Raw genomic sequence first — 10,406 nt, 5'->3', positions numbered from 1 at the left:
CTTACATTTTTACAGATTCAGATGAAGTGGATTTGCCTGAAGAAACGTTTCTGCTCAAAATGTGCTGGACTACAGCAGCACTCTTGAGCACAAAGTCTAAAGGTCTTGTCTGGCCCTTGGTTGCCTCTGTAGCCTATGGCATCCCCATCTCCACATTAATTCACCAGAGAAGTGTTGAGGGGCTGATTTGGCATCAGCTTGTCCCAGCATTAGCAGCACAGATGTCAAAATGAGGGCAGAGTGCAGTGGGTGGAAGCTGGCATCTTGGGAGGCTGATAAAGGCAAGATGATGCAAGATGGCACATGGTGACAGCTGTTTTTAGAATTTAAATACTGCTGTGCCCCCTGGACATTGGTTAGATGTGTGTTGGGTCCTCCAGCCCCTCTGAGGTTGAGACAGATGCTGTATCTGAGTACAAGCATCATATAGCCATTTATAAAACTAACTTGGTGACTTAGTTTTAAACAGATTGGCCAAACTTGGCCCTCCAGATGTTTTGGGACTACAGCTCCCATCATCCCTAGCTAACAGGACCAGTGGTTTGGCCATGCCTGGATTAGACAATATAAATGGGTGGGCATCATCACATCTTTGAGAATACCATTATTTAACTGTACCATGTGAAGAAGTACTTCCTCCTGTCCTGCATCTCCCACCATTCTGCTGTACTGGATTCTAGCTTTGAAAGGGAGAAAAACCTACTTTCTCCATGCCATACACTTCTATCATGTCTCCCCCTCCCTTTTTTTCCTAAACAAAATAGCCCCAAATTTTTTAAGTTCTCCTTGCAGGGGAAGTTGCTGCACTGCTCATGAGTATTTTGGTTGTTCTTCCCTGCACCTTTTCCAGCTCTGCACCTTTCAAGTTTAATATGTTGTAGATTCATTTGATCAGGGAATACTACTTAAAACATGTATATATATCCCATTGTGGCTGTAAGTACTTTTCAGAAATTGCAATAGAATGCATTGCACCAGTCTCCTAAATAGCCAAATTGTACCTTGATTTCACTATTGGAAATACATCAACTGAGGCATTTTTTAAAAATAACTGTAGGTCTTATTTTCTACTTCCTTTCCTTAAATCCTGATACTGACTATCTCAGTGCTATTATATATCTTGGGTGTCTACATTTCTATTTTTCTTTTTTTAAAGTAAATTGGGGAGGACATCATGCCAAGGCTTAAGAATCACTTGCTATAGAGCAATGCAAGAGCCAGAGGTTCAGCATGTAAGAAACCAAATATTGGGACAATCAAATGGTAGACACTCATTTTTTTGGGACCCTGTGGTGAGCTTATTCAAATTTACATTTGAGTCTGCTGGCCAGGGGGATGAAAAGAGGAGCAGGCAATGCCTTATGAAGGCTCTTGATCCATAACTGCTAGAAAACTTACTTATTACTTGTCTTTTGTTTGAAGAGTTCACCCGCCCGTCTGTAGATTCTGAAATAGCCTGCACTTTCTGTTTATCTCAGCTCCTAGGGGTCCTGATGTTGGTGAGTTTTCTTGAGCATCTGTATACTGCAGCTTAGGGAGGTGGGAGGATTTAAGAAGAAGTGATGAATTCAGATCTCTTGTAAGAGCAATCTCTGGCAGCACTGCTAACAGGGAGGAAAGGAATGGTAGAAAAAAAGATACAAAGGTGGCAGAAAGAAGTCACATCTACTTCTGACACTGCCTACCCGGACCCCTGTGGAAATGTGACCCTCTATAGAAAAAAAGGTTCCCCGCCCCTCATGTAGTGAATGACAAGAAAGGAGGAGAGTTTTTAGTGGTTTTGGGACAGAACACAAACATTACAAAATAAAAGGGAACAGAAAGGTAGGGCAGAGGAGTGAGTGGGTTTCATATCTGGCTGGGCTAGGATTTTTGCAGAGGTAGTGTGGGTGGCTGAAGGGAAGAAAAGGGATTAATGTGCTCAGTCAGTGCTACAGAAAAGACTAACCATCCCTCCTGACTTGAACACTGGGTGATGGTGAACAAGCATGATCTCATATGAAAGAAACACTTCAGCTCATTCATACTCGGGCTCATTTTGTGAGAGGATGGTGGGGTGAGATGACTACTGCAGAGAGTTTGCATCGTTATCTGTCACCATAAGTAACACTGAGCAATTATCTTGCTTGCTGACTAACCAACAGTGTATGATTTTGAAGCATCTCTTGACAATTGGATTCAACTTCTGATCAAAGCCAGAATTCAAGATACGGATGTACTATGTTATGTACTAAGTGTCCTTTCTGACTCTAGCTTGTTCAAATTCCACAAGTGTCTAAAAGAACATTTGATGACTTTGGGTTCAGGCAGTTTCACGGCCTTTCCTTTCCTCTGCGTACAAACTTACGTCCCAAGAGAGGGCACTTTCCAACATCTGCAAGCAAAGGCCAGCATAATATCTGCAGGGCACTTTGTTGATGTTTTTCATTACTGTCTGTTTCATTATGCCATTTTGACAGGTAGGTAGATCTTTCATATGGAACTCTCAATTATTTTTAAACCAACATATTCATACATAGGATCTTCATCCAATCTTGTGGTCCAGGGTCAGTCAATCAGTACATAATTTACTCACTTTTAAATCACCATGCAGTTTATTATAAGTTGGAGCTTAGTCCTCGTGAGCCTAAGTCATAGAGGTGAGTTGAGGGAAAAGTGCACAAATACAGGACGGGTGACACCTGGCTTGAGAGCAGTACATGTGAAAAGGATCTAGGAGTCTTGGTAGACCACAAACTTGACATGAGTCAACAGTGATGCAGCAGCTAAAAAAGCCAATGCAATTCTGGGCTGCATCAATAGGAGTATAGCATCTAGATCAAGGGAAGTAATAGCACCACTATATTCTGCTCTGGTCAGACCTCACCTGGAATACTGTGTCCAGTTCTGGGCACCACAGTTCAAGAAGGATACTGCCAAGCTGGAACGTGTCCAGAAGAGGGCAAGCAAAATGGTCAAAGGCCTGGAAACAATGCCTTATGAGGAACGGCTTAGGGAGCTGGGTATGTTTAGCCTGGAGAAGAGAAGGCTAAGGGGTGATATGATAGCCATGTTTAAATATATAGAAGTATGTCATATAGAGGAGGGTGAAAGGTTGTTTTCTGCTGCTCCAGAGAAGCGGACACGGGGCAATGGATTCAAACCCCGTGTCCTCTTCTCTGGAGCAGCAGAAAACAACCTTTCTCCCTCTATATGACATCCTTTTATATATTTGAACATGGCTATCATATCACCCTTCAGTCAGCCCGCACTCAAGCCATTTAGAACTTTAGAAGTAATGACCAGCATGTATGAAGCCCATTTACAAACTGCCAACCAATGAGTGCAGCTGCTGTAAGATAGGTATAATGGACAGTGTTCTTGAAGCTACTAACATGAGTTTGGCCAAACTGCGAGAGGCAGTGAAGGATAGGCGTGCCTGGCGTACTCTGGTCCATGGGGTCACGAAGAGTCGGACACGACTGAACGACTGAACAACAACAAAATGAACTTCCGTGCCCAAGCACCCACTTGCACCTTGCTGCCACATTCTGTGCCAACTGAAGTTTTCAGACACACTTCAGAGGCACCCCCTATATTTTATCCTCCAAGACCTGCAATCTGGGAGCAGAGTGCCTCTGAACCTGGAAGTTCCATTTAGCTCTTGTGGGTTAAACTTGATACAAAGGTGCCATGAGGAAATCCAGAGGCGGGGTGGAGGCTGTAAGGGAATGGCAGGGGCCTTACAGAATGTCAGTCAATCATTGGCTGGGAGCATCGTACTCTGAACCAAGAAGAGAAGAATGAGGTGACGTCGCCCCGGGAAGCCTGAAGCCACCAGTAGCTCCTGTTACTGCGTTTGCTGGTAGGGCCAGTCCTATTATTTATATCGCAACTTTTCCCCAACAGGGTCTCGAGTTGGCGTACAGATAAAACAGGAACAGCTAAAAACTTAGGGAGAAAAAATGATTAAAAACAAATAAGCATTAATAGAATAAAAACATTTTTGCTCTCCGAAATTATTGTTTTTGTGTGTGTGTTTATAATATACATATATACAAACACACACATATATTGATTTCCCTGTGCTTTTTCATTAAGAAGAGTGAGGAAAGTACTCCGGGCCCGATCCCCTCCCCCACCACCCACCACCCACACGTGTCACGAGCCATAGAGTGGCACCAGGCAGAGGCAAGAACGCTTCGACAAGGAAAGGGGAAACGGAAGCTCCAAACGCCACGTGACGCAGGTGCGCGCGCCGGCCGGCCACCCCGCCCGCCTCGCGTGGAGGTCACGTGTCCAAAAGGCCGCGCCGGCCGCTCGGGGTCACCTGACCGCCTCTTTCTTTCTCTCCCCTTCGTCCCCCAATACCAGAGCATGGCGCGAGCCACGTGACGAAGGCGGGGCGGCAGTTCCTCCCACCCCTCCTAATTCGCCCCACCTCCCTCCCTTCCCCCTGAGAGGCTTCAGGCGAGCCCCGCCCCCTCTCCGCCGTCCTCCCTCGCCCCGTGACCGACCCTCCTCCTCCTTCTCCTCCTCCCTTCCTCTTGCCCCGCCCCTCCCTTCGGAGAGCGGCTCCGGAAATGGTCGTGCTGGGCTCCGCTGCGGCTGCGTCGGGCCCCGCTCCCCGGACTGAAGGAGACTGAAGGTAACCGCGGGGGGGGGAGGGGGGAAGGTGCGGGGGGGGGCGCGAGAGAGAAAGGCAGTGTAGGCCGCGGTTGGCACGGTGGGGGGGGGGGTGGCAGGAGAGAGGCGGGGCCTCGCCGGTCTCCTCCCCCTGCTGCCCCCCCTCCCGCGACGAGGGCATTCCCCCCACCCTCACCCCCCCCCAACCTCGTCGCGCCCTGACTGGGCTCCGGCCGCCATTGCCCCCTCGCCTACCCGGCCGCCTGCCTGGCCCTCGGAGGCCTCGCCTGAGCACCACGTGGGGCGGGAGGAGGAAGGAGACGCCGGCCGGGCTAGGCCTCGTGGTCCCCGCGCCCGGGTGAAGGTTGGCTGCCGGGAGAGAGAAGAGAGACCCGGCCTCTCCCCGGTTCCTCCTCCTCCCGCTGATTAGGCTTTCTCTGGGAGAGTGGAGCCGGCCTTTGTGCTCCCGCTTTCTTCGGCCTGCGCAGGGTGCCCCTGGGCGCGTGCAGACGGCGCTTGTCTCTCGGATTCCTCGCGTGCGTGCGAAGCGCAAGGTTACGGAAAGGGTGTTTCCGAGCAGGGGCGAAACTGGACTTCCATTTCCCCCGGGTCAAAGACCCAGTTTGGCATCCCCTCGCACGCGCATTTGGGTACACACGCAGGCTGAGAGCCTCAATGGCTTCCCTGGGGGGCTTCATCCGGGCCAAAAAAGCCTGGCTAGCTCTCTCCTAGTGTCTGCTCCACTAAACAAACCTTTCTTTCACATAACGCCAGTACGGTATCTTGTTTTTAAAACGTCTCCGCACCTGGAACAGATGTGAGGTTTTTCGGTCCTGAATTCGAGCCCTTTCGCTCCCCACCCCAAATGCAGACTCCACAAAGCAGCCAAGTCTCCTGTAGGTCATGCCTGTGATGCCTGTATTTTAATAAGCACTAAATTTATTTTTTGCCCTGCATCTTAACTCAAGCTGTGTTTTAAGGACGAGAGCTTTCCAAGCAAATATGCCCTTGGCATGGGCCAGTATTGGGGGACAAAGGTCCCCCCTTAAAGCCAGCCTCTTTTCGGAGAAAGCCCTGAAACTTAAGAGGAGCCTTTACTTATCTATCCAGGCACTGAGGAGGATTTTGACCCTAAAACTTCAGTCCTTTATATGTGCTGCTGTTACAGGGCCTTAGTACAGGTACTAGGCCTCTCTCAAACTCTGCATATGAACCCGGAAGAGAGGCCTGTGCTTTAGAAGCATAGCCAATCTTGCATAAGTATCAGTAGGAACTCAAAACAGTCTTTCCAATGGGCAGACACTATAATACAGTGGTGCCCCGCTAGACGAATGCCTCGCTAGACGAAAAACTCGCTAGACGAAGGCATTCGTCTAGCGGAAGGCTGCCCCACAAGACGAATTTGTCAATGGGGCTGCCTCGCAAGACGAATTTTTTTTTTCGTCTAGCGAAAACCGCTATTTGCATTGGTGTTTCGTTAGTCGAAAAAATCGCTAGACGAAAATACTCGCAGAATGAATTATTTTCTTCTAGCGAGGCACCACTGTAAACAGATCCCTCTACTGCTCAATCTGTATAATATTTATGGAGTCCAAGCCCTTTCTATGCAAGCTTCTTCAGGGTTTCTGCTCTACGTACAGTTAACTCTGGACTTATAAGTACAGCGTGAACAAAGTCTGAGGCCGGTGTGCCATGAATAAAACATGACTTCTAAATACTTTTGCACTCTGAAAGTGTTAATCAAAATTACCAAAGAAACAGAATTTCCAGCTCCACAATCAATTCTCCCCCACAAAGTATGTGGTCAACAAATCCCTTCTTCCCATGAATTGTGCATTGTTTAAGACATGAAATCACATTTTCTGAAAGGATACCTGAAACCATAGGGGCCTTACTTCTACAGCTTAGTTGCATGACAACTTTGGCATGCTAGCGCAGTACTACAGTGTCTTAAAGTTGAGACCAGCTGCTATCTCATATAATATTATTTGCTGCTGAAACTCAACCAACTTATTTCTGTTGGACCTTGTTAAAGTCCCCTCCCTGCTTATCTGTAGAGCCCAGTATCTAGCACACACAGTATTTAGGGCACCATTTCCACAATTTAGAATGAAGTGTAGAGCTTCTAAGGCCTCCAGCCACCCCTATATTCCATATTTATGATATTCGAGGCATTTGATGGGGACTGAGCTTGAATTTTATGCGACTTGAGTTTAAATGGCTTGAGGTCTTAAACCAGGTTCCCTTCTTGGCCAGTAGCCATGAGACAAACCAGGTCTGTCCCAAAATGTACTGGCAGCTTGTATTTTATGAGGTTATGCTCTTCTGAGGCCTGAAATTTAATATCTTCAACTAGCCCCCACCCTATTTGGGCTGTTAAAATACAAAACTGGACCTTTATAAGGTTCTTATACTTATAGTTTATTTCATTTCCTTATATGATTATTTCTCTTTGAGTTCCTTTATATCTGAGCCTTTTAGACTGCATCTGGAGGGTCCGATCCTGCTTTCCACTGAATTGTAACTTTGTCCCTGACAAATCTTTTGTTAACACCCTCCTCTCATTCTTTCCACGATAGTTTTGTTGGTATCACTTACTTAAAACGTTTCTACCCCACTTTTCCTTATAGAGTTCAAGGTAGCTACGGTGTGTCCTTGGATTTACCACTATACCTTATTGGTAGTTTAATCCATAATGTAGCCCTTTTCTGAACTCTCTAAAGTAACATGGATTAAAATAACTTCATTAATGAACCTGAATAAAAGGGAGGTGAAAGCTGCATAACCTTGAGTGGACATCTGAAGATCTTCTGGCACATAAGCTTTTGTTCTGCTTAGTACATATAGGCAGGAATCAATTGTTTTGGTACATGCTTGTGACATTCCAGTCTCCTATTGTGCCATGTATAGGACTGAATGTCCCCAGACAGAATACCTTTATTAAGAGGACCAGTCACTTTACCTAACCTTCCCACCACCTGGATGTTTTGGACTACATCTTCCCTAATGTTTGTCCATGTTGGAGAAGGCTGATATTATGCAACAAAACAGCCACTCTGAAATACGCCTGCCCCATATATGGCTGTGATGTGCCTGCTGATTGTGTATACATTTCCTTGGAAGTAAAACCCATTGAACTCAGTGATATACAGTACTGTATAGTACTTGCAAGGCATACCTGTGTTCCTCTGTAGAAGTTTACCATGTGGTGTATTTAGATTCCTGGATCCTATACCCCGCACCATATGCTCTGAAACGGGGGCTCAGATCTGCGATAACTGCGACCCCCCTCCCCGACCACTTCCGGAGTTCCCAGTCCCAGTATATGACCTCATAAAATGTGGCACCCCTCCCACCCCGCGTTTGAAACCTGCAGGGCTCTCGACCCCGCATAACCTGTGGTATACAAGGCTACTGTTGTGCTTCGTAGGCAGTGTTTTGGTTCATTTGGCATAGGTAAGCACCCCGCGCAGTTCGGAATGGTCCTGCCCTAAGTGCATAGGACCTGCGGGGTCTGCATTTATGGAACACGCTGGGAAATGCAGATCTTCACTCTTGCATCCAAACATATCAGGGGTGCTGTGGGTGGGTGCACGCCTTAACAGGGCCCATTGGCCCAGCAGCTGCCCGCTTTTAGGCATCTCCCCGTGCGCGCAGGCGAAGCCGGGAAGCTTAGGATCGCCTCGTTCTGTACTGGCATCGGGGCGGGGGGCGGGGGCGTACCCTTCTCTAAAATAACAAGCACCCGCACCCGGGAGGGTCTCCCCTTCCGTGGCCTCTGCGCACGTGGGAACGGGGCGGAATCCGGGCGAAGGCTGCTCTGCAGCTGCGCGCCCACATCTGCGGAAAGCTCGCCGCGCGCAGGGACCCTGCGGCGCCGGATCGGCCTTTCCCACCCCGCTTGTAGGCCCGAAGCCCGCCCGGTGCCTGCATCCCGCTGGGCCCACGTGTTCGCCTCTTCCTTCCTTCGCCCTGCCCTAGGCCGCCGTCGGGGCTGGCCCTGCCGCGGCTCCACCTCCTCCGCTCCCTCCACCTCCTCTCTCGCTGGTTGTGGCTGCTACCGCGCCGGTGCTTGGCGTCCGCCTCCGAGAACCGGGCCAGCCCCACGTGCTTGCGGCGCAACTCGGGTACGGTCGGAAGCGGCGGCGGTGGGGGGACGGGGCCCGGCCGCGCTACGCCCGCCCGCCTGCCTGCCTTTCTCTCGCCTACCGCCGCGGGCGCTCTTGCGGCCAGCGCGCAGGGCGCCCGGCAGTCGCCACCGCGTGGGCCGCGGCTCCCTCCCTCCCCTGCGGGGCCGCCCGGCTAGGACACGTGTCCTTGGAGCAGGCGGCCCGGGGCCTGGCTTCCTGCTTGCCATCCTGGCCGGCGCGACGCGCGGGGGAACCTCGGAGGGGAAGAAAGGCCACCCTCCACCCCCGGAGGAGGGAGGTCTCGAGGTTTGGGGTTCTCTTTTTTTGCGCCCATGTGCCACCAGCGGAGGTGCGTCCGGGTCCTTTCTCTCTCCAACCCCCGACCCAAATTCCCTTTACCCCTCGCTTTCCGGTTGCTGCTGGGTTTGGGGCTTTTGCAGAGGAAGAGAGAGGGGGAAAGGGCTTGGGGTGGTGGGGGATCTTGGTGCTTTGTATTTATGGCACCCCCTTATCTGAAATATTTCCTGACCCGCCCTTATTCGCCGGCTGCTGCCCTTTCCCCAAATGGATGGCTCTTCATGCTTGCCTTCCGGCCCCTTTGTACAAAATAAAATAAATGCGGAGGGCAAATAAACCTTTGCATCTCCTTTGTCTTGTGCCCTCTGTTAGTTTTTGCGTGTGTTCCCCCCTCCCCACGGCCGCGCACATTGGTTGTGCCTTGTTTTCCCCAAACATATGTTTGTCCTCTTACCGCCCAGAACAGACATTAAAAATTACTCAGCAATTTCTTAAGCAACCCAGTTTTACTTGTACACATCTGAACTTTCAGATTTTGTTCTGTTGAGTTGTTGGGTTTTTATTTTGAAAACAACAACCCATATTAATCTGTTTGTTCAGTCCCTGAAAGGCTGCCACTTGTTTGCGCATTTTTCTTCTAGGAAGGCGGCTTGCTGTCATGGTGGGTTTGGATGGTCATTAAAGGAGATCTTGCAGTGTGGAGTAACACCAACTGTCTCTGAAAGTGTGGGAGAGGGAGGACATCTTGAACCTCGATTGCACATTTCCTGGTTTTATGTAGTTTGCCCTACAGGGGAGGGTGGAAGGCTTGTAATGTAACCGTCCACGTTTGCATTTTGTGCTAAACAGCATTTCACTGGGTTGCTTCTGGCAATGGCGGTGGGTGGAATTCTCTGCTGTTTTGTCTGTGAGTGTGTTTGTGTTAAGTGAAAGCATGAGGGGAGTCAGGGAATAAGGGTGCTCAGTTCACATCTGATGACTTGCTTCACTTTTCTGCTTAGCTGAGTGTAGGGCCTTCTGTAATGGAGGAATACTGTGGCTCTTCTTTATAATTGCAGAACACATGGGTGTGTCCCTCAAAAGTAGGGCTAGGAAAATATTTCAAATTCCTAAGCTCTAGAATAAAAAAAATAAAATAAAAAAATAAGGAGCCAACTCTGCCCAGGAGCAGGAAGTGTCAAAATGCAGAGGAACTACCACCATGTTTCCCTACCCTATCACTGGGCAAATGAGAATCACAAGTCAAACTGAGGGGTTTCCTAGTTTGATGCCTCCATTGTACTTCTGGGGCTATACTGTGGGGCAGCTGCTGGCCTTGTCCTCTGGGAAGCAGTTTCCCCTCTATCCAAAGCGGTTTTCCCTTTGTTGTCTAGC

At 49.3% G+C, this 10,406-nt stretch overlaps 1 protein-coding gene across 17 annotated transcripts in view; it reads left to right on the top strand.

Annotated features, from left to right (window-relative positions):
- Nucleotides 1–4,511: 4,511 nt before the first annotated feature.
- Nucleotides 4,512–10,406, top strand: part of EIF4G1 (eukaryotic translation initiation factor 4 gamma 1) — an 83,448-nt gene continuing 77,553 nt past the window's right edge. For 9 of the 17 annotated variants that reach the window (XM_033150785.1, XM_033150789.1, XM_033150784.1 and 6 more), the window contains exon 1: nt 4,512–4,627. The gene's annotated coding sequence lies outside the window, so the exon portion shown is untranslated. Of the gene's footprint in view, nt 4,628–8,630; nt 8,733–8,926; nt 9,042–9,063; nt 9,085–10,406 lie in introns of those variants that run through there. The other 8 variants (XM_033150786.1, XM_033150781.1, XM_033150773.1 and 5 more) reach the window with 6 other exon arrangements.

This window comes from Lacerta agilis, chromosome 5, assembly GCF_009819535.1.
Source record: "Lacerta agilis isolate rLacAgi1 chromosome 5, rLacAgi1.pri, whole genome shotgun sequence".
Lineage (NCBI taxonomy): Eukaryota > Metazoa > Chordata > Lepidosauria > Squamata > Lacertidae > Lacerta > Lacerta agilis.
Note: the sequence above shows the minus strand (reverse complement) of the source record. Positions and strands in the feature narration are given on the sequence as shown.